Here is a 22,245-nt window from a genome sequence, read left to right as displayed (position 1 = left end):
AAACAAAGGGTCTTTATGAAGTTCCAGCAGGCAGATTAGTTACAAACTAGTAATAGAAGACTTGCACAAAAGGGGACCGACTTGGCCGTCAGAAAAAGTTAATGCTTGGCTCTGAGTGTGAATTGAAAGCATACCTTCTAATGCCTTAACACCAGCTGGCAACTGGAAGAGCTTGGAAAATGGAGTATTAACAGCAACTGTTAATATAAACAAGTCAAAGAAAGTGATTTAATGTATGCTACCCCCAAGTGTTACATGTGAGGTGAATGCTGGCCCAGTAGAAAATAGGAAACATGGGACAGATCTGCACAATAAACAGGAGATTTTTGTCTGTTGGAATAAATAGGAATTACTCACCTAATTGTTCCTGTTTTTTCACCTTGGAGTTTTATATCATAAACCTGTATGAATTTACCATGTGCAGAATTGTCTTTCATTACTAGTAATAAATAGGTATGAAGCTGGAGACTTTGTAGTCAAATTAATGTGTGTAAACAAAGGCAAGACACTGTATATCTATGAAAAATTATTTTGGGAACAATTACCCTTAGCAACTGTTTTTCTACATTTAAATCATGAAAAAAAATTACCATCCTACCTTATTTGTGTTAAAAGGATATCTGTGTTTTTTACTTGTAAGAATTGCCTGCTCGTTTTTTCAGGGTTTTTAAATTCGGCAGTGCTCAAAGGCAGTTCCATTGTATAGAGTATAACTTTGATTGCTGAGGCAAATTTGATTATGATTTCAACTATACGTAATATATGAAAATTCTGGCTGTTTAACCAGCATCAGTGGCATGTTTTCCTTTAAAAACTGGAATAGGTCCTGTAGAATGAGCACTTTTCAGTTGTTTAAATACTCCACCTTCGACTATTCACAGATACATTTTTAGTTCTGTTCATCAAAAATAGAAAATATGCATTAAACATTTTATTATTTGATGGTGTACTCCACCATCTGCTGCCATGATGCACACAACTCTTACTTGTTTTGGGAAATGTACTGTGAAATCATAGTTTGAATCTGTAGATTTTGAAAATGTGCAATATACAGACATTTGAGCATTCCTTTTATGACCCTCAGCTTTGTTAGAGATTTCAAGAGCTTCTTTGCAGCATTTCTTAAGTTAAAGGTTTATCAAAATACAGACATAAGAAAAATACCATTTGTATCTTCTATTTTTCTTTTGTATGTTAAAATAGTGGGACTACTTGCTTTATCAGTTTAGGGAGGTAGGAGAAAATTGAATCTCTTATTTTTGTGATCATTTCTCTTCTTTAATACATTTCACCTAGTTTGGAAGTATGGATCAGAAACTCGCAAGGAAAACTGATGCCCTTTCCTGCAGCTAAATTAACAGGAATCACGTGGAAAACAATCTGAGCCTTGTATGAAAAGGGGAGCCATTAAAATTAGCCCTAAGCTATGGACTGCACCCAATATCACTAGAACTGCACTCACTGCAGATGTGGAGGCTGGCTCTCAGGCAAACTGAGCTGTGTTGTATAGCTACAATTAAAATCAACTCCTCTGCCAAAAAATAAAAGGGAGGAGGGTAGAAGGAGAACATCAAAGACAGATTGAAATGTGTAGTTAGTAATAAGAGTGGTCTCCTCTTGAACCAAGCCCTGCAGCGATTCATGGCCCCCTTGTTAATGAGAAATTTTGACCTCTGGTTTGTAAGTTAAACTTGTAATCCCAGCTAATGAAGTAAATCAATCCCAACTTCAGTCTGTTGTTCCCATTTTTCTTTCCACAGTGTGTCTGGGAGTTAGTATCCAGGTCTACAAATACGATTTGGGGGAAAAAAATTATTCTGCTGCTGTGTAACTTTTCCTGTTTCACAGATTCACTTAAACATATCTAAAGCAGGCAGATTATTTTAACTTGTCTGTGTACTTGTAAAATGTCCTATTGCTTTGGGTGTTTGTGCATTTAAATAAGAGGCCTCAGTTACCATTTTAAAAGGGAAGCTGGATTTGTAACAATCCAAAAATATTTGTCTCAAACAGCTTTATGCTACCTAAAGCATGTGTAGATCCATTCAAAATTATTTGAGGAGCCTTATTTTAATTCTTGCTATATATTTAGGGGGATACTGATGATAGTTTCGTCAGCCAAAAGGTCTCCCACTGCAATCTCAATTCTGAGAGAAAACAAATTAGCTAACAATAAAATGAATGCAAAGCTTAGATGCTAATTCTCATAATATGTGGATCATCCTTTGAAATACATACTTCTGTCTTGTGAGCCACTGAGTGACAAAAAACCCAGCCCCAAACCCAGCCCAAAAGCCCTGGTGAAGCCTCTGAGTTGATTCTGTGTCACACCATGTTATTAAGGAATCTGTAAGAGATCAGCAAATGATATGAAAGGAGGTGAAGTCTTTTTGGCAAAAATAAGGAGATGTCAGATTCATAATGTGATCCCTTAAAGGAAAACATAACCAGCTAGAGACAAAAAAAGACTTGTAGCTGCTTCGTTTTCCTTCTGCATTAGTAATTGGTAGTGCTGTGGACCCTTCTGAATGATACAGGCCCTTTTTTGTTCTCATCTGTATCACTTCAAAGAGAGTTTTTACATTATTTTATGGCTATTTAGGGGCAGGATCTCCCTAACTAAATGTGTTTTTCTAAATGAAGGGGTACACAAGCTCCCCTCTGACTGTAGACAACTTGCTGCATCTCTGTATGCGTCTCTGCTCTTCCTGGCAGCTGCAGTGCAGAGTTTTGGAGGGGGGCAGAGTTTTGGCTCCCAAGATTTTGGCTCTTAATGTTAGTTTTTCATAGCCATATTCCTTGCAGTTTGGTCAACGAACCTCCCCACGTAGTACTACCTTTTGTAGAAGTCACGTGCTTAGATTTCTGTCATGAAGAGGGAACAAATGACCAGCTGCTGCTGTATTTTATGCGATTTTATTACAGAAAAGAAACATTTTTTGCAGCAGTGAAGTCCCTCTCCGGGGATTGCCCCAGTTCAGCAGCTGTTTCTTCTGTGCTGACCCCGCAGTGCCGTGTTTTGGTTACCTCGGGGACCCAGCCTGGTCTGTTCTCTCTGCAAGTAGGAGCCGTATTATTTTTATGCCTTTAAAAAAGGGTGATTCCTGACTGGATTTGATTACTTGCTGCCAGAAAGCCGACAGTGATTTCCTCAGGGCAGGCAATTGTCAGGTGGCCCTTGAGTGCCCAGAGGGGATGGTTCCCCCAGGCTGGGGACACAAAGGCTCCTGCAGTGAATGACCTGTCATCAGCAGGTGACACCTGGCCCTTGTCTGTCCCCTCTTAACTGATGGAGGCTGGGAATGGGGAGATTCCCAAACCTGGAGAAAAGGCCTCTTTGTAACTCACTGAAAGCTGTTTTGAAGCTGAGCCTTGTAGTGAGGCCCTGAGTAAGTTCCTTTCAGCCTTTCTGAGGAAAACAAAGCACCTGAACTGGTGGATCTGAAAAAAGAGGAGGTGGGTGAGCAGAAGCTTTTAGAAGAAATCCTAGAATGGTTTGGGTTGGAAGGTTAAAGACCATCTTGTTCTTTTGCAGAGGACCCACAAGTTGAGGAGAGCGAGATGCAAGAGGCTGTCTCCCAAGGAAAGGGAAGAAGAGCTTTTCTGTAGAGGAACAAAATATTAATGCAGTCCAAATATAGAGATTATATCCCCTAATAAGGTTTAGCCCGTAATATATATTTTTCCCAAGGATCAAATGTAGTGAAAATTTTTATTACTCAAAGTTCCTCTGTATCTAGAGGGACTCCATTTGGCTTATAAGTAACACATTAAGTGTTATATGTGATCTTCAAAGTATACATGAAGGGCTAGATTAAACTGTATACTGTTTTTGTTTGTGATAGCACTGCACAATCATTAACTTTACCTGTATTTTTCTTTGAAGATGCTCATGACCCTCATAATGATTTGAAGCTGGGTGCTTTATACTGCTGCAATTCATTAGTGCATTATAAGCACGAGTTTGTAATAACCTACTTTTTGTCTTACTAAATTTAAAAGAGGCTCCGTTAATTTTGACAAGTGAAGAAACGCAGCAGCGAATCTGTTCTCCGGTGATACACCTCCCTATATGGAGGAGCCTGTTGTGAAGAACTTCGAAAATAATCATGGTTTATTAGCTGCACAGTCTTTTCCCCTTTGTTTCTATTCATTTAATTTAAAGTGAAACAACTCAGCATGCAAAACTAAAATTAGCTGCAAAAAAGGTGTAAGTGAATAAACAGGCAAATCCATTAGAGTCGATGGGTTATTGGATCCCTTGCCATTCCTCAGATGGCGGCCTATTAAAAGTGGTAATGTCTGCCTCCAGCGTGGCCCCCAGGCACCAAGGAAGGCCAAGACAGGCATATTTCACATGCATCAGACACAAGAATTAAATAGACCAATGTTCCCTAAAAGACTGAAGTACATCTCTTTCTGACGTTCATCTCGGGCAAAAATTCATTGATCTCAGTATGTCCCTTGGCAATTATAAAATATTAAATCCAAGTCACACTTTTCTAGTTGGCTTAATTTTTTCTCTATTCACAGCTTTCTATTTGATCAATTTTAACAAGTTAGGAATAGCATCTAATAATAAAATAAAAACTGCAGAGTGAAAAAGTTTGTTCATTTGACATTCCTATATTTTTGTATTTAGTCCTTAGACTTGCCTGTCATTTTATTGTGTTTTAAATAAATTTGCACATGAAGTAGATGAAAAGAGTATATATTTATTCACTCAAAAAACCTCTCCCTGGTATCCTTTGAATTAGCAGTTTCTTTTTAAAGCTGGATACTTGTATGTGGCCATAGCATTGCAGAGAAATCTGTATTTTAAAGCTAAATCTGTGTAGTTAATCACCATCGTTTTTCCTAGTGTCAGACAGTAATTATTTCTGCTTCATGTTTCTCTTATGTCAGGCTGGAAAATGTAATCTTGGTGGAACCTTACTTTCCAAATTACTACTTACATGAGCATTTTTGTTTGTTTGTTTTAACTGAAATTTGGATTTGTTTGTGTAAACACCAGTCAAGCAAAATGAAAAATAACCTGTCAGAACCTGCATCTATTTTAACATCAATTTGGAGATTGTAATGTTCAGTACAGCAAACGAATGTCTTTGCTCATGAGAGAATAATATTGGGGAATTTTTTTCTGTCCAGGCATTCTACCTGTTGTGTTACTTGTTCCCTGCCTGCTCAGCACTCTCATCTGGCTGGCACACTTACAACCTCCCATTCCTTAAATAAGCTCTTCAGTGGCCAACAGCTATAAGCAGTCTTGGCTGAGAAGATGTCAAGAAGAACGCTCAGAGTCTTGGTTACCTCTCAAAAAATGAAAATTTTGATTATTTACTACCAGCAAAATTACCCCATGGAAAGGTGGGGGAGGCTAAACCTGAAATTTTCAGAAAAGCCAAGTTTGAGATTGTGCTTCACATTTTGGAAACTAGACCCTGTTGCCATGGCACTTTTCTTAATACACCTTAGTTGCTATTATTTTTAAAAGAAATGCTCTTGTAAGTATTAATTAGATGGGGGAAAGAGTACAGAGTGTGGCTGCTGGTGTAGCTGCTTTAGCACCAGCGGGCAGAACTCGGCGTGCCCTGGGTGCCCAGTTTGAAGGGTGGACAGGTGAGATGCAGAGCTCTGTGCTTTCTCCGTGGGATTTCTAACCTGGAGAATGTTCCCACTGGCTCTCAGTGTGTGTAGGATCAGGTCTCCTGCTGTGTCCATGGTCCTCAGCACAGGGTTGGATCCACTGGAGAGCTGCTGCTCCCCGGGAAGTGACCAGCTGGCTCCCAGGGCTGCCTGAGGTCCTGGGAGGAAAAGGAGGGTGTTAGTACAGCTTGCCAGCCATTCTTTGCTCTTTTTTGGGTTGGTTTTTTTTGTTGCTGGTGTTGTTAGATTGGTAATTGTGCCTGTCCCTTGCTGTGTCTTTGTACAGTGAACATTGTAATTGTGCTCATTTCCAGATGGGCCTTAAAGGTGGCCGTAGTTACTAATTGACCAGCACCCATCTCCTGCCTGGGACTAACAAAGAGGTGTAGGTGTAATATGGAATTCCAGGAACACAGGAACACTGGTGGCCCAGAATCCCACCAGTGTAGAGATTTTTTTCCCTTTTTCACAACAATTGTGACCCAGGCATTTAAAACTCACTTCAAGGCAATGTTACTCACAAGCATATTGAGTCTTGCAAAATGCAGATATCATTTTCCCTTTTTAAAATTTATTTTTATATATTCTGCTGGAAGAGTCACATACTGAAAAAGGTCTACTCTATGGCCTAGACTAAAATGCTTGTGTATATCTCTCCCTGTACATGTGCATATATAGATATATATGTGTGTATATGTAATAATTTCTATTTATGTATCTGGTTTACTGTCAGCCATTTGACATAACATTATAAGCAGTCTCAAACATGGCTGAGACAAAGTAAAATTAAACATTTGTGTTCTCTATTTGATGATTGTGAGTTGATGGGGTAAATTGGCTTTTGCCAGATTTCAGCGTCTACTACTTGTTAGTATGTTCTCTGTGCTGGTAGTTTTGTTGAACACCTTTATGACCAGCCAAAATTTGATTTCCATTTCTTACCTCATGGACTGGCACATAATATTTCTTAAAACCATGACTGTAATTGAAGTTTTGTCTAATTAATCATTAGTGTTTTGGATTCAGAGAGTACTTTTGTTCGAAATGGTGTTTCCTTCCCTGAGTCCCTGCTGCCATCAGCCATGGACTCTTCATCTCGTGCTGTTTATCTCATCTGCCCTGAACATAATTCTCACCTTCTTGTCTTTGAATTTATAAATTGTGGAACTGGGTTTGCTTTTGAAATCCACTTAAAATTCTGTAATTTCAAAATGAGACAAAGTAAGATGATATTAACTGTGGCTGTTCTAAATATTTCCGTGACTATACATGATATGAAAAACTGCCCTTCTCCAGCTAGCAATTTTATTCTACAGAAATAAATATAGCTGTTGTTATTTTTTTAATTCTTTAAACATAAATTAATGATAGTTTAATCAGTTTTCTGGCTGTTTACATTTTTTCCTAGTCAGTTCTGCATCATGATATTCTTGTATGTTATATTATTATATAAAAGTAAAATTAATAGCTGTAAAAAGTGTCAGAATTCCGCTGTAAGGATGTGCAATATTGTTTATTAAAATTATCCTGTTTAAAGAACATTTTACTGAACTTCATTTTTCTTGAACTGCATACTAATTTTAAAGGTCAGTGTGGTTAGTTACCATAGTAGTGACCTAAAAATAACCTTTCCAATGTACCTGTATATTTCTGATCTGTAGTGTTAGCATTCAGAAATGTTCTTTCCCTTAGAGTTTCAGCAGCTAAATAAGTTGCAACCCCTTCAGCTATACTCATAAAAATTTGCTTCCAGACAACATGGTCTGTTTATTGTGTAATAATCGAAATGGCACTAAATTGCAATGATTGCTGAACACTTAGGAATTGCATTAACCACTTAACTGCTAAACTATTTTCCATTTTCTTCCTCACTGTGAAGTATTATATTGATTTTCCTCTTAGTTAGAGCTGCTTACTCAACCTCTGAGATGAACAGAATATTTTAGTAGCCTCATCCACTGTCATATTTTGAGTCAATCAGCAGTGACCTTGGCTAAGAATTTTCTGGAGATTTTTAAGAAAGCTATCAAGCAGAATAGCTCTCAGTGTGTAGCCATGTATCCTTACAGAAAATAGAGGGAAACACAAAACGTCTCTGCTAAGTGAGTTTAGTACATTATATGAAGGATTAAATCTTTCTCTGTGTTAGATGGTTTATTTCCTGTTACTTTTAATACACTGCTGCTAAGACAAATTAGTTAATAGTTTTGAGGCCTTACCCAGGGACTTAATCGCAGCCTGTAATGTGGTGCTGGGAGTGTAATTAAAAATCTAAATACAGTGATAAGTGAAGGATTTTAGTAGTGCCGTTGTTTTCTGTGCGGGTTTTGATGGTTTTTTGTTTTCTGTTTGTCAACTAAGGCAAAACAGACAAACATTTGAGCAGTATCAAACTTCAAAGCTCCATGATGATTGTTAGCTGAACTAGTTGTGTTTCCAAATATTTTAGTTTCAAATCGATTTCCTTTTTCTCTCAAAGATTTATTGAGGTAAATTTTGGTTGTGCTTGTTTCTGAGCAAACTTGTCAGAAAAAGCAGAGGGGTTTTTGGTTTTTTTGCGTTTTTGTGGCAGGTTTTTTTGATTTTTTGTTTTTTTTAAGCAGAACCTTTATGAAATCTTGCTGCAAAAAAAGGGGGGGAAAGGCTGATACAGGTAAGGAAGAGTTAACTAGAAATTGAGCGGGGATGCTGGGGGGCAGCAGTGCTGCAGAACATAGCAGTGTTCGTGCGAAGGCAAGTCATTTCCCGAAACACTGCAGACACATGGCCTCGGGCAGTCTAAAACCTTTGGAGACCAAAATGGCTCGCAGGAGTTAGAAGTAATAAGGTGTTTTTCCCTTCTTTCTCCTTCACTGAAATTCTGTAAGGTTGCTATGCATTACCAAGGAACAATGCCACTATTTTTGTGTTTTATATGGGTATTAAGATCCATTACAATTTGACATTTTTAAGATTGGTTATCCTGTAGTTTGGTGTTAAATTGAAGTTGTTTGTTTTGAATTTAATTCTTTCATTTTTCAAAGGAAAAAAGGCAGCACTGCTGTGCCGATAGCTTACTGAAGTATGCCAGGATTTGATGTTTGAATTCAATGTTTGCCATCCCAAACTATAGGCAAAATTATCTGTAAAAGAAGTCTTGGGTTTTATATTTCTTTTTAGTAATTTTTTTTTAAGTCTGAAAGATGCTTTCTGGCTAGCTTTTCACAGTCAGGTTGTAGAAGATACTGCACATCTAATATCTTAAAGGCATACGGTTTCTGGGATTATTTTTAACACTATGTTACACACCCATTGTGCTTAATGCAACCTGCTTATGATTATTATAACCCTGTATGTTTGCAGCAGCTAAATAAACTCCACATCAAATGAATTACTGCAGCAACGTTATTAGGCCAGCAGCAATGTTAAGGACATCTGTTAACTCTTTTTTCAAATGCCCTGTCTTTACTGTTTATCCTAAACATTTCTGTTGTTAATTACTACTTAAGTACACGAAGGAGTCATTCAGACAAAGCTGTGAGGAGCAGCTGAGGAGGATGAGGCAGGTTTGGGTCCCATTCATAGCCTTGCTCGGAATGCCACAGTGAGAGAGGAGCTGTGGCTCATTGTTTTGGGGTAAACACTGGTAAATCAGGACAGAGCAATGGATAATTGACCTCTGTGTCCAGGAGGGCAGTCACAGGATGGTCATCGCTCCGGCCAGGGAGGCCTCACCTCAGTCAGCGAGGCACAGTCCGAGCAGCTCTCCCCACTTAGGGCCTAAAAGTCTTAACTTTTTATTAGAGCTGGTGAAAAAAAATTCACTATGAAACTTTCTCTGTCAAAATACATTTTTGTCAGAGATAAAATGTTTAGCAAAAATACATCTGTTTCAAAAACATATTTGTCAAGAAGGTTTCTCAGCTCCGAGATGACATTTCTAGTGAGAAAGTGAGTCTATTGCCGAGCAGTTGCAGCCCAGATCTGGGAGATGGAAGATGAATAGTGCCTTAACCACTGGGCTGACAAGTCTCTCTGCCACTCATGTTTGTTATAATGCAGGATGAAAACATTGAGAATTGAAATGTTTTCCGGCTTAGTCTTTATTATGTGGTAAAATGTTACACGTTAGAACCCAATTCATAGTTCTGTTAAATATCATTTCTTTACATTTGAAATTCATGGGAGACCATGAAGTGTTTTGCTAACTGGCACCAAGAGTGGTCCAGGGCTCATCTCTATCTGTAATTTAGTGAATAGCAGGTACTTGATCATGTCAACAAACTGGATGATGTTTTTCAAAGGTTGGAAGGAACTTGAAAGCAACTCTGGTAAATTAAAACAAACAAGCAATAATAAAAGGACCTGCAAAAATTCTCTATAGACAGTGTCTGAAAGGTTTCTGTTGGGAGGTTTGCCAGAATCCTGTGAACGTAGAGAGCTTTTCATCAGCGTGGTAGGAAAAACAGATGCAAAGTAAGGAATACTCCATAAGTGTGTTTTGCTTTTGTCATCTGAGCAATGTCTGATTTTCAAATGACAGCATTGCCTCTCAGTGAGATTGGAGGAGACCTGCATTATATACTTACAGTAGTGCCAATGCAGGTGTTTCCTCCTGCCCTTTACCACTGCAGCTGTTACAGGTGTGGCTCATTGCAGTGTGGCCGTGGAGGATCCACAGCTCAGGGAGAAACCTCTCCTGAAGTGATTCACCTGCAGACAGACTGAGCAACCAAAGGAAGGAGGATCTGCCTGCAGTGCCCAAGTTCCAGGCTGCTCGGTGTCTACTTTGTCCTCCCTCCCCTGGGCCGGCCCAGGTTGTCCCAGTGAGTGCTTGACCTCCAGCCCTGCCCGGTGTTCCCCCCATAGGGATTCCCACACGTGCTCCTGGAGTCTGTCAGATAAGATCATGGGTTGGCCAACCCCTGTTTGTGGGCCAGTGAATTATGCAGCTGGGATAATTAGATGGTTTTGTTCTCTGAATCGAGATTATGCTCCTGGGGTGCCACCTAGGAAAGTCTGTGAAACTGCATAATAAAAAAGTCATTTTTATGCAGGGGTGGAAATACTTTGAATGCAAAAGAGAATTGAGGGGGGAGGGCAGAGCTGATGTCCTCCTGTGTTTGGAGGGGAAAAGTGAAGTGTGAACTCTAGTTGTTAGCCATTAAAGCTCTTGTTTCCCTTGCATTGTATAGGGAAGGAAGAGGCTGTTTCAGCATAAACTCCAAAAGAAACAAAGTACTACTCTCTTCCCCCAGGTAGAGCTATGGAATATAGATCCATTTGTGTAGTTGGAAAACACGTATGGAATTTCATACGTATATTCAGGGACTCTATATTTGTACAGTCACTGTATACTATTTGTGTAATAGGACCAGATTACAACTAAATTCAATAGTCTTTAATTAAACCATAGTTTTCATGATATTCTTCAGCTGCCTGTTTTGAAAGACATTTGAGGTAGCAGTCTGGTATGTAGTTTTGACTTCTCTAACCTACATGCCTTATGTTTGTGCCTCAAGATAACATTGAATAACATATTTAAACTGCTCATGTGTGAAAAAGCAAAATTATATCTCATGAACTGATTTCTTCACACATTGGAAAAATCGAATTCCTCTTTTGTTCAGATACTAAACAGGAATCCAAAAGGAAGCAATGTGTGTAGACATGATGTGGGATTTCACAACGGAGAAGAAATGCATACTTTTAATGAGAAGGCATTATACTGATTTTAAAACTTGAATCATTTTACAAAGCTATTCTTCTACAAATGTAGTTTTCATTGTGTGGGCATTACAGTCTGGTTCAGTTGATAATGAGTCAGGGAAGTTTACTGAGCTGTTATGATTTAATATTTTGAGTTGAATCTAGATATTGTAAAATAGTAATTGGTGATAACCATATTTGATTCTTTCTTCAATTTCGTCATCCATAAGAACTGATATTGTCAAGTGCTGTAATAAAAAATAGAGGTGCATATATTCATGTGGCTGTGAATAGTATTCATTAAAAATATCTCTATATTTTCCCTGTCTGTGTGTATGTAGTAGTTTTGCATGGGTATGTATAAATTATACCAAAGCCACAGTCTTTCATGGATTTTAATTACTGTGTAGCTATTTTTTGAGTTTTTGTAAATGAGGCAGACTTTAAATTTGAAGGCAGTCCACCAGATGAGCTGTTCTAGATAGAATTAAAGCTTAGACTTTCAAACTCCAACATCTATATGAAATAGAACTTGATGTCATGAGATGCAAGCAAAACAAAATAGAGAATAAAACACCCAAACCAAACCAGAACAAAAAAGCAAAGCCCAAATAAAACACAAACCCAACAAATTTAATAATAAAAGTTTCAAAAGTCCTCTCGGTTTACAAAACCTGTCCAGTTCTCTGAACTTTGGATAGAACTTATGTTTGTTGCCAGAAAATGAACATTTTATTTTTCAATATGATGCCACTGTTTGGGTTTTATGGGTACACAGAGTAGCAAGATGGTCAGGGGTTATACTAATGGGGCTGTTAGTGGAAAAACCAAATTAGGCCCATAGCGGGAGGTAGTTTGACAGAAACAGTCAGGTACTGTGGGGAATGTTGCTAAAAACCTGCAGTTTGCTCCTGGAAAGTTATAGACTCCTCTGTAATTCCACTGAAGGTGCTGCCCTAAATAAGAGTATAATAGAAACAAAGTACTTTATAAATGAGTATGTAAAGGATATGACGGGATCTTGAGCAATATTTTTGCAGAATAAAGAATGTTCTGGTTACTGATTTGTCTTGTTCACTGAAAAAAGGAAGGTCTGTGGCTCTGAAGGCACAATTTGTTTAAGGCCCTGGCCAAATGAAGTCACCTGGGGAGTAGCAGAGGCTTCTGAAGAGCAGCAGATAATCTGACCATGCATTTTGCTGCAATTTAATTTTAAAAGGGTAAGTAGAAGCCAAGATCTAAGAACTGTGGCAGTTAAGGGGAAAAGCTGATATGGGATTATCGAGGTGAGAGTTCAGAGAGAGCAGATGGTAAAATGGTTATAACCCACTGTACCATATGTTGCTGTGCACGTGTTCAGGTAGCACATTCTATGGGCTGTGGGGAGGGATCAGGGGGCCTGGCACTGCCTTTCAGAAAGACCAAAACAGCTCTTGGAAAATTGAGTTCATCATTTCGGGCCAGGTTAATGAGGAAGGTGGAATTGGTTAAACCGAACGCCAGAACTTGCTGTTCCAGAAAGGGACACCAAAAATCAGCCAGAGCACACAACTGCATCTTTCCTAATTCCCAGAAAGCTTGTGTTTCAGGAAGTCTGTTTCAGGCTCGTTAGACTTGAATTTCTGGGGAAAGTATTTGAAGAAAAAACAAATTCACAGCACTTGAATTCAGACCATTGAAAACAGGTTACAATTTGATTTATGATTTTTGTAACTTTTAATCAGGGCCAGATTTTCAAAAGAGCATGCTGTCTTTTTGAGGTGGCAATGAAGTGATAAATTTCTCACTGGAAAAAACTGGAGCTTCCCTGGCTTAGAGTATGACAGAAAACCTGACTGCTGATCTATAATCTCTGCTGTTAATACCCAGATGCTTTTTAAAGAATCTGATGTGATACCATGAAAATAGGAAGGTAAAAGATAAGAAAGAGAAAAAAGGGTTAATCAAGTCAGAAGTACTGAGAGAAGTGGAATGGTAGCAAAGAAGAAAAATGAAGGCAGAGAGTTGTGATTTGGAGTGGTGCTAAAGAGCCTCTGGGCTCGAGATTCATCTCGCATTTTATAATGCTCATGTTGTGTTGTATCATAATGCACTTGCTCCTGCTAGAGCTGCTGTGCCTCCCCTCCCATTGCCAATGGTAAAAATAGGCCAGTAGCACCATTCCATGCTATGGAGCACACCCGGCATTCCCGTTGTTTCTGCCTGGCCTCTCTAATTAAGGCAGTAATCCTCCTCTGTGCATGGAGGGCGGTGTGTGTCTGCTTGGTTGCCCTCCTCCATCATCTGCTGGGGTTCTCACATGCTGATGATTGGCTGTGCCAGCTCCTTCCAAAGAGGGGGCATGGATTGCACTCCACTGCCTTTTGTTTACCTTAGCCAGAAATATCCCATCTTGAGCCTCTGGTTTTGGGTGGTACTTCGGTAAAGGTTTTTCTTTTGTAATTACAACCTTCTTTTTTAATATAATATTCATGTTTGTTTTGTTTTGGGAGTGATTTGATATGAGAGACTTGTCAGTTTTGGTTTGGTTTTTTTGTTCTCAGGACCCATTAGTAATGGCTCTTCGGTGTGTATCAGCTGATTCCTGGTATTAGGTGATTTTCTACCTGTCTTAGACTTATTTCTATAATATATTTTAGTGTCTGTTTTAATTAAAATTGTTCATAATGGAGTATTTGACTTCGAGTCTTTGGTTTCTAATTTATTTTAAATAATTAATAACCATATATATTGGGGTGTTTCTAATGAAGGAAGGGAGGTGATAGTTGTGATATTACTTCTTAAGTCTTCTTTTCTTGAGGTAGTCTGAGTGGTGTCGAAACTTATTAGGATAGTCAAAATGAGAAGTTAAGAGATAACCAAGAATAGAGCTTTAAGGTCTGAAAAAAATGTTTTTCTACATCACTCTATCTCCTCCATGATCATCTGTGAGACTGAAGACACTTATTCTTTTTAGATACTGATATGAATTGCTCAATCATTTCGTTACAGCAAGATACAGTTGGTTAAAGGATCTTCTGCAAAGTTTTTGTGATGCATCTAATCCCACTGTTTATACAGTGAGGTGGATCTGGGATAATTGTGAGTGTGTGAAAGGGTTAACTTTACCAAAAGCAAGTAAGTTTGAGGGTTTTTTTTCAAATAGCTTAGCTTGAAATTCCAGGTTTATTCTTTGTTGTTGGCTGTGTTGCATGTAAGTGTCTTTAAAAGGTTGGTTGTTTGCTTTGTGGTGAAATGGGCTGGAGGAAGGTAAGGGTTTGGGAATTTGTGAAGTAAGAGAGGATTACAGGGTTTCTAAAGAGCAGAGCAAAGTTTAAATTGTCACTAAATATAGTGTTTATAAATTAAACTGATCTGCTTTTTATTCAAGGCTTGGCTGTCTTGCTTTGTCTAATAATGGAGAGAAAGGAAAAGCTGGATTGACATTAAGAGGTTAGAGAGCAGTATGAAGCAGAGTTTGGGGTTTGTTTTTTTTTTTTTTTAAAAAGGGATGTAAGTTCAGCAGCCACTGAGGTTAATGCAGGGTAATGCAGAGCAATGAGAGGTGCCCTGCAGGTCGCCAGGTGTGTCTGCTGTGAGGCCTGGAGAAGTGATCCTGCTGTGGGAGACAGAGAGGCAGGGGACACAGAAGAGGACTTGAGAAAGAGCCCAGCACAATGAACAGCACTGGTGACCAAGGGATTGTCTTTGTGCTGTAGAAGGGGAAATGAAGAGCACAGAGGATGGGGGCTCCTGTGAGTTTACTGATGTCTGCAGGGAAGAAAACCCACCATGTTCCCTTTTTGGAGCCATTCTTCCAAGAGTTATTTGTGCCAATCTTAAGTTTTTAAAATATTTTCTGAACAAGCAAAACCTCTAACTTAGAAAGTGTCAAGAGTGGGACTTAGCAGTAAGAAACAGAAATGTTAAGAAATCAAGAACTGAATGGCTGAATGATTTGCCTTCTTCTCCCTGCTGAACTCTGTCAGCTCTCCCTAATGTCTGAAACGCACCAGCCTTAATTATATTCCATGATATTTGCAGTAATAGAGTGTTAGCTGTCTTCCACCTTTTATTTACAAATGTTAATGTCTTGTTTCCTGTACACTGGACTGTGTTCTGACATTGTGTTTATCCTGCAAGCTCAAGGTATTAGCATTTAGGGCTTAATTTTATTGCCACTCAATCCAGAGATAACCACATTGCCTGCTTTGTTTTGGTTTGTGTAATGGGCTGGGTGTACAGGGGAGGGCCCTGTGCTCCCCTCAATCCACAGAGGAGGAGAGGGGATTACAGGGAAAGGTTTATAGGGCATTCTATCCAGGAATGAAGTCCTACAGGGCTGGTAGATTTGGGGGTAGTTTTGCCCTTTGTTTGGCAAGTGGGGTGTAAAGGCACTCGACTGGCACTTGCACAGCTGCTGGGAGGGAGCGAGATGGCCAACGTTTCAAACACAGTTATTATGAAGTCTGGGTGTTATACATCATAATTAGGCTTAAGAACTGAAAGTCAGTTGAGATGAATGAGGGCAATTCATGCTCTCAAAGTTGAGAAAGTGATTTTGTGTATAAGATTTGGATACTTTTCTCTCTGTCTCCTGCTCTTCCCCCCTCCCTCGGGAGGACTGGCAGTGGATGGAACAGCTGTGATAGCCGTGTCTCCCTTGCACAGGTGACAGACAGCACGTGTTAGTGCTGACTTTGCTTCAGCAAAACCAGCTATAAATGAGTCTGGTCCCCTACAGTTGTTCTGTTCGCTGTGTATTCAGCAAGAGAAAGACCAAAAAGCAGCCTTTACTGGATAGTGATTATGTATCTTTTAATTAGATATTTAAACAATTAATTTTTATGGTGATACGTGTCTAGAGATTGATGGATATCGAGAATATTTTAATTATTTTAAGTTTCTGATTTAATGAAAGTCACAGTCTTACAGGTTAGAAAAGAAATGGCCACCCACTATGTAAAACTGAGATAGTTTCAAACTAATATCAAGGATATTAGAGAAAATTCAGATGGGAATCAAATATGTCTCAAGGAAAATGTGAATCCTGCAAGCTGGACGGTAGGGCTGCTCCCGAATTTGGTTTGACATTTCTTGACTCCTAGTGAGAGAGAATGTAGGGATGTACAGCCTGACTAGGCTGGAGTAAGACAGGCAAGTCCTTAAAAAAAACCTCAACAGAACAACACAAAACAAAACAAGAAAAAAACCCCTATGCTAATATTGAAAGATGAGAAGGGAAAAGCACCACAATGCTTGAAAAATAACAATAAAAAAATTTGGCAGGATTAGTATTTCAAAGGGAGCAGCACTTGATTAAACATTTGGAAAGCATGGGAGGAGAAACATTCCAAGCAAAATGAAAATATACATGTATGATGGAAACAGGATAAATAGAATATTCCACTTATAATTACCACGGGAAGAATGCAACCCAAACTTGGGAATTCTTAATCAGGTAAAATTGTCATTGCTTTTAAGTCCAAGTAAGGCAGTGGATTGTGATAGGTGTGAGATGTTTGTGGATAAAGATGTTGGCAGGACCTAGAGCTTCACTGAAGAGCAGGTCCATGAACAAAGGAAATGAAAAGACCCAGAACTTGCAGCACCAGGAAGTTGTGAGTGTGTTGCAAGAAGTCGGAGGACACAAAGAAATGTGTTTTTATCAGATACCAAGTGGGGAGTGAGGGGTACCAAAAGATCCTGGAGAGGGTAAAGGTCTCTGCAGAATGCAGAGCTGTACTCTGTGCAGGAAAAACTTGAGTTTTTCTTGCTCACATCAATGCAGAGTTTGTTCAGACACCGCATGGATACACTGATTGAGAAGTGGAGATGAGTTGCAGTCTGGTTCCTACCTGAGAGTGACCTCCTGAGGACTGGGCAGCTGAGCACCCATCTCTCTTGAGCAGGTAGATGTCATAGCCCACAGCTGCCTTACACCTCATTTCATTATTTGTTTCCATTGGGGCAGATTTCTCTTCTTCCCAACTAGTTTCTCCCTGAAATGCCTCAGAGTCTGCCTTTTTCCCCTGCCCTCATTCAGCTGGGGGAGAAATGCTGTCTTAGAGGGAGGAATTAAGTGGTCAGGTTGGGATAAATGCCCAGTTCCCTCATCTGGAAGATTTTGGTATGATGCTGCTTTACAAAGCAGGTTTTTTATTATAATACTTGCATATGTGACTCGTCTTAGTGTAATAAAGGCAAAGAGCAGGTACATATAAAGTGTTCTGCTTGTAATGGCAGCCCATTTCTTTGGGTTCAAATAACATCAGGTAATTATAAACTGAAGTGATCACATCTGAAGAAAAAATTTTCACTGTATCCATGACTTAGTATGATTTACCTTCCCCTTATTATTTCTTAATTTCAAAATTACTGCATGCTGTCTTTGAAATGTTGCAATTGTGTTGGTATTTGAAGTACCTGTAAGTACTTGTGCAAATCAGTTTTTCTGATGTTTGTCTGCAGGGTGAGGTGTGTGTTTATGTGCCCAGGGGAAAGGAGATGCATTTGCATCCAGAAGGGTGTAGCAAGTGAACCTGTGCCAAAACAGAGTCTGTAGGAACAGTTGCACTAAAATAGTACAGGGTAAAAAATGTTGGCAAGGGAAAATAACCAGCTTCCGAAGAGAGAATGGGATCCAATGCTCCCTGTAAATGCTGCTCATCTGAAGGCCTAAATGATAGCTTTTGGTGATGAATCTTTCTAGACAGTTGTAAAGCCACCATGTTGTGCATACGAAGATGCACGGTATTTTTATAGATATAATTATATTTCATATAGAATTGTTAGTCTTTGAGGTGCTGACGAACAGTTATTACTTTTCTGTACTTTAGGGGTATCCTAATTTAAGGATGTTTCAGTGAAATCATTACTATTAGCCTCAGTAGGTGTTGAATTAAACCCTAATTTACGTGGGACAGCTAATCATACGTAATATTATACCTGTTTTTCATGTGCCTCTCAGCCAAAGATCTAATAGCATTTTATGCAAGTAAACATAATTGCTGCAGAATATCTCCAGAATGTTTCTTGTGATTCAAGGCCCCTTATTCATCAGAGCACACTAATAGATACCTTATCTTCCCACTCCTCCGCAGCACACGGAGCTCGGAGGGCGGAATTGCTGATGTGTTTTACTCCATAGGCAGCTGGGCTCTGAACTGTTGGGGTGGGATTCCCACTCTCAGACAGCTCTGCCACAAGGATGAGCCGTGTAGCCTGGGAAGAAACCCAGCGGATCTTTTATCATTATTGCCTTGTCTGTGGCTCTCAGAGAAGCAATAGCCCAGATCAAGACTCTGTTCAAAGGAGAGATGTCAGGACTGAATTGTTTTCTGGTGAAGGAAGGATGGATAAAATATTAAATGCAATCTCCTATTTGCCTTTATCTTTCTGTTCCCTGACAAGAATATTGTGCTGTATTTCCATGGTTCTGTAATTCAAAAGCTGAAGGTCCACAGGTTTGGGGAAATAAATGATTTAATTGTTCAACAGTAGAAATTGTTGTTATAAAAATAAATGGAGATTTTGTATTACATGTGCTTTCTTATGTGAAAGCACTTCTATCTCGAGCAGGGAACAGCACACTTTGGGGAGTTACCTGGTTTCATTTCCGTCCACCTGCTGCTGTAATTATTGTAATTTAATGCACAAAGACACTTCTACTTTCTGAGCAGTGGGGGAGTTTGCCCATGAATATTTTGGAAGAGGTGTGTCTGTCTGAGTCCTCTTTCCCAGTAGCCTTTAAACCTTTTGGGAAATACAGATGAAATGGAGTGATGGGGCCCAGCAGAAGGGGGACAGAGGTAGGAAGGAGCTTGAGATTTTAAGTTTCCACAGCTTCCGTGTGAACTGTTGGCTTGGGTGCAGGAAAGAGAGACGTGCTGAGCTCACCAGAGAGGAACAGACTGCACTGTGAGCTCTGGGGTACATCTGGCCTGGGGCCACACGTTCCTGGGTGGCTGAGGAGCCCCTGAGCCTGCAGGGTCACCCTGGAGGACCCACCCGTCCGTGAGGATGGGAGAGGAGCCAACCGTGGACGAGTTCCCAGACAGTTTGAGACGGGTGAAGGCTTGGGAGGCAGGGGGAGTTTGTGGTTGGTGAAGGGCAGCAGACTTGAGTATTTGTGGAGAGGTAAGAGGTGATGAACCCTCTGTAAAGGAGCCACGTTTGCTGGGGTCAGCAGCACCAGAGAACTGTGGCACAGCTGTCAGAAATGAGGCTTCGTTGGCTTCTCTGTGCACAGAATTTGCTTTAGCATCTGCCCTGTCACTGTGAGAGCGTGTTTCTGGGGCAGGGTGTTGTATATTTACCTACTGATCTACCAAGTCTTTGGTCAGTGTTTTATTCTGAACTGTTTATATTTCTCTTTGCCAACAGCATGAGTTTTCTCAGAGGAAAATCCTGAAAATAGCAAACAGGCTGAGAAGGGTGGCCCAAATCTTGTGTCATATCTGGCATAAATTCAGAATTGCTTCAAAATGTTTATACTGAACCAGTAATTACCCTGATTCTTCTGAAGCCATCATTTCAAGCTAGGTAGTAGCTTCCAAAAGTTGAATTAAGCTTGACAGTCCAACACTGTTATTTAAAATATTGTGAGCTCTCTACCCATCAGCTGTTGGGGTGCTGAAGAGCATTAAAGCCTGTTGAAGTGGACAGACTCTGCTGTTTCAGTGGGTCTTGGGTTGGAGGTTAATGGAGAGCACGGCACCGGGGTGGGTACAAACTCCTGTATCTGATTTGCCATGGATTGATTTTCTCTTCAGTGCTGGTGAGAGCAGGAGTTGGGGGCAGTCTCAGGAAAGCCCCCTGCACCCACCTCCCTGGAGGCCTGTGAGGAACGGGTGGAGCACAGGGTGATTTGGTTGCTCTCTGCTGCTTTCCTTGCTCTGCCTGGGGTTTGCAGTGCCGAGTTCAGGGCAGTCACCAGTCACTTGGTGTGGTCCAAGAAGGGATTAAAGGAGCAAAGGAGAGGAGGCAGTAAAAGGAGAGGCCAGGATGGGAGGGGACAGGAAGTCACCATAACTCATGCATGTGAGCAGTCTCAAAATGAAGAGGCAGAGTGTTCTATATAAATTAAATGTGGTTTTTCCTGGCTCGAATGTTTTAAGTTTTCCTAAAATTATAACTAGAAGTTCACTGATACAAAAACTAGTATTGATGTGTAGTTGTGTGTGTGTGTGATTGGGAACAGGACATAGAGGATGTAAACAATTTACAACCATTTATTCTTTTATTAGCGCTTTTATCTGTGTAACTCTGATTAGTTGCCATAGATACAGACAACACAGGGTTTGTCTGGGTTAATGAAAAGTCTCTCATGCTGATAAAAAATGTGTGATTTTTCTTGAGAAAATTCTGAATTACTTCAATTTCACTATTCTCGGCGATGATTTTCAACTATATTTAAATTCATGTATACAATTAAATAATTGTGGCATTTAGTAGTCTCCTTTTCTCATACATAGCATCTGCAGAATAATTTTGAGTACAATGCAGTACTAAACAGATTGGTCTTTAGTGATTGACATATGTCAATATTATATACTAACAGATATAAATTACTGTTTTGTCAGCTTACAGATGTGCTTCTGTATTTCTAAAATAATTTTTATGATTTTTTTCCACCTTGTAAAACAACTCCAGAACACGATCAGGTAGCTGATGGGCTCACAAGTGTGGTTACCAATGTGCACAGCTTCATATCACGTTTGGTTGTGTTCGGTATCTCAAGATAAAAGAATGAGTGTGACTTGGCACATCTTAATTCCAGCTACTCTGTTCAAATAGAGAGCAGTTACTTGCTGTAAATGTAACTCAACCGATTCAAGAAACAGTTTCATATGAAGAAAAATTTTAAAAATTATTTAGCTTTTCTGTTACTATTTGGTAAGTATGTGGGGGATGCTTCTAGTCCAGAATGCTATGGACACTGGTTTCTAAGGAGTTCAAGGTGGCCACATTTCTTTCAAGTGTGTTGGTCACTGTCCAGGTCCTGTAGTCAGGATGAACCTGAAATAAGTAGTACTGTGGGCAGGGGAGAGATGCACCATGTGGGGAACAGAGAAGCAGGAAAAATATTTTTGAGTCAGCTTGATTTAAAATAAATATATAGACAGTGGTTTCTTGAAGGGTTAGAAAGAGTGGGCACAGCCCTGGCAAAGTGGGTGTGTGGTCAGGATGCAGCTGGGAGGCAGGTAAGGGTCGATGTTGTTCCAGCCTGTGGAAGGTGGTGAGTTAAGGGTTTAAATGATCCTTTTTCTTTCAGGAATGCAAAGGGTTTTGGTGTAAAGGCTGAACTCGGAGCACCAGTAAATACATGGATTATGCACTGGGCATGTGTCTGGCTCCAGCAGAGATGAGCAGCCCCTGCAGCTGCAGCTGCTTTCCTGTGAGCAGGGAGGGTCGTGCTCAATCAATTAATTAACACAAACTACTCCACACTGGAGGACAGAATCCCTCAGCTCAGATGCTCAAAGGTTGTGGGCTTCTCCCACTATTCCCTGCAAGCTGAGCCACATTCACTGCACTCCATTAAGCCTTTTGTGTTTGTGGTTACAGGAGAACAGGATTTGCCCCACTGCTGCAATTTAATAAGCAGGTATAGGAGAACTAACATGGATGGTGCAGTTCTGCAAGGAGTCTGACTGACTATGGTACACAAGAGGAAGAGTGCCATGTCTCAGCAGACCATAAATGCTTCCCCTACAACCTTTCAATAGTAAAATTACCCTTAACTGTGTACTTAATGGCTGGAGTGAAGATCCTAGAATAAGTATTTCCCGGGGAAAGAAGGGTAGGTTTGAGCAGCACTAAGTAAATTTGGGGATATTAGAAGTACTGAAAATTTTACCAGATGTCTTACAGGTTTGAAACATAGCTTAAATCTTTTTAGAGATTAAACCCTATTTTTCTAAGTTAGAA

The 22,245-nt window shown here is 39.9% G+C and overlaps 1 protein-coding gene across 1 annotated transcript in view; it reads left to right on the top strand.

Annotated features, from left to right (window-relative positions):
* The window catches only part of LOC113993861 (transcription initiation factor TFIID subunit 4-like), a 146,370-nt gene that overhangs the window by 121,502 nt on the left and 2,623 nt on the right, over window positions 1-22,245 (top strand).

This window comes from Pipra filicauda, unplaced genomic scaffold (genome assembly GCF_003945595.2).
Source record: "Pipra filicauda isolate LSUMZ 115617 unplaced genomic scaffold, ASM394559v2 scaffold43_size3849885_pilon, whole genome shotgun sequence".
Lineage (NCBI taxonomy): Eukaryota > Metazoa > Chordata > Aves > Passeriformes > Pipridae > Pipra > Pipra filicauda.
The sequence above is the reverse complement of the archived record's forward strand: the minus strand, read 5'-3'. Positions and strand labels throughout refer to the sequence as shown.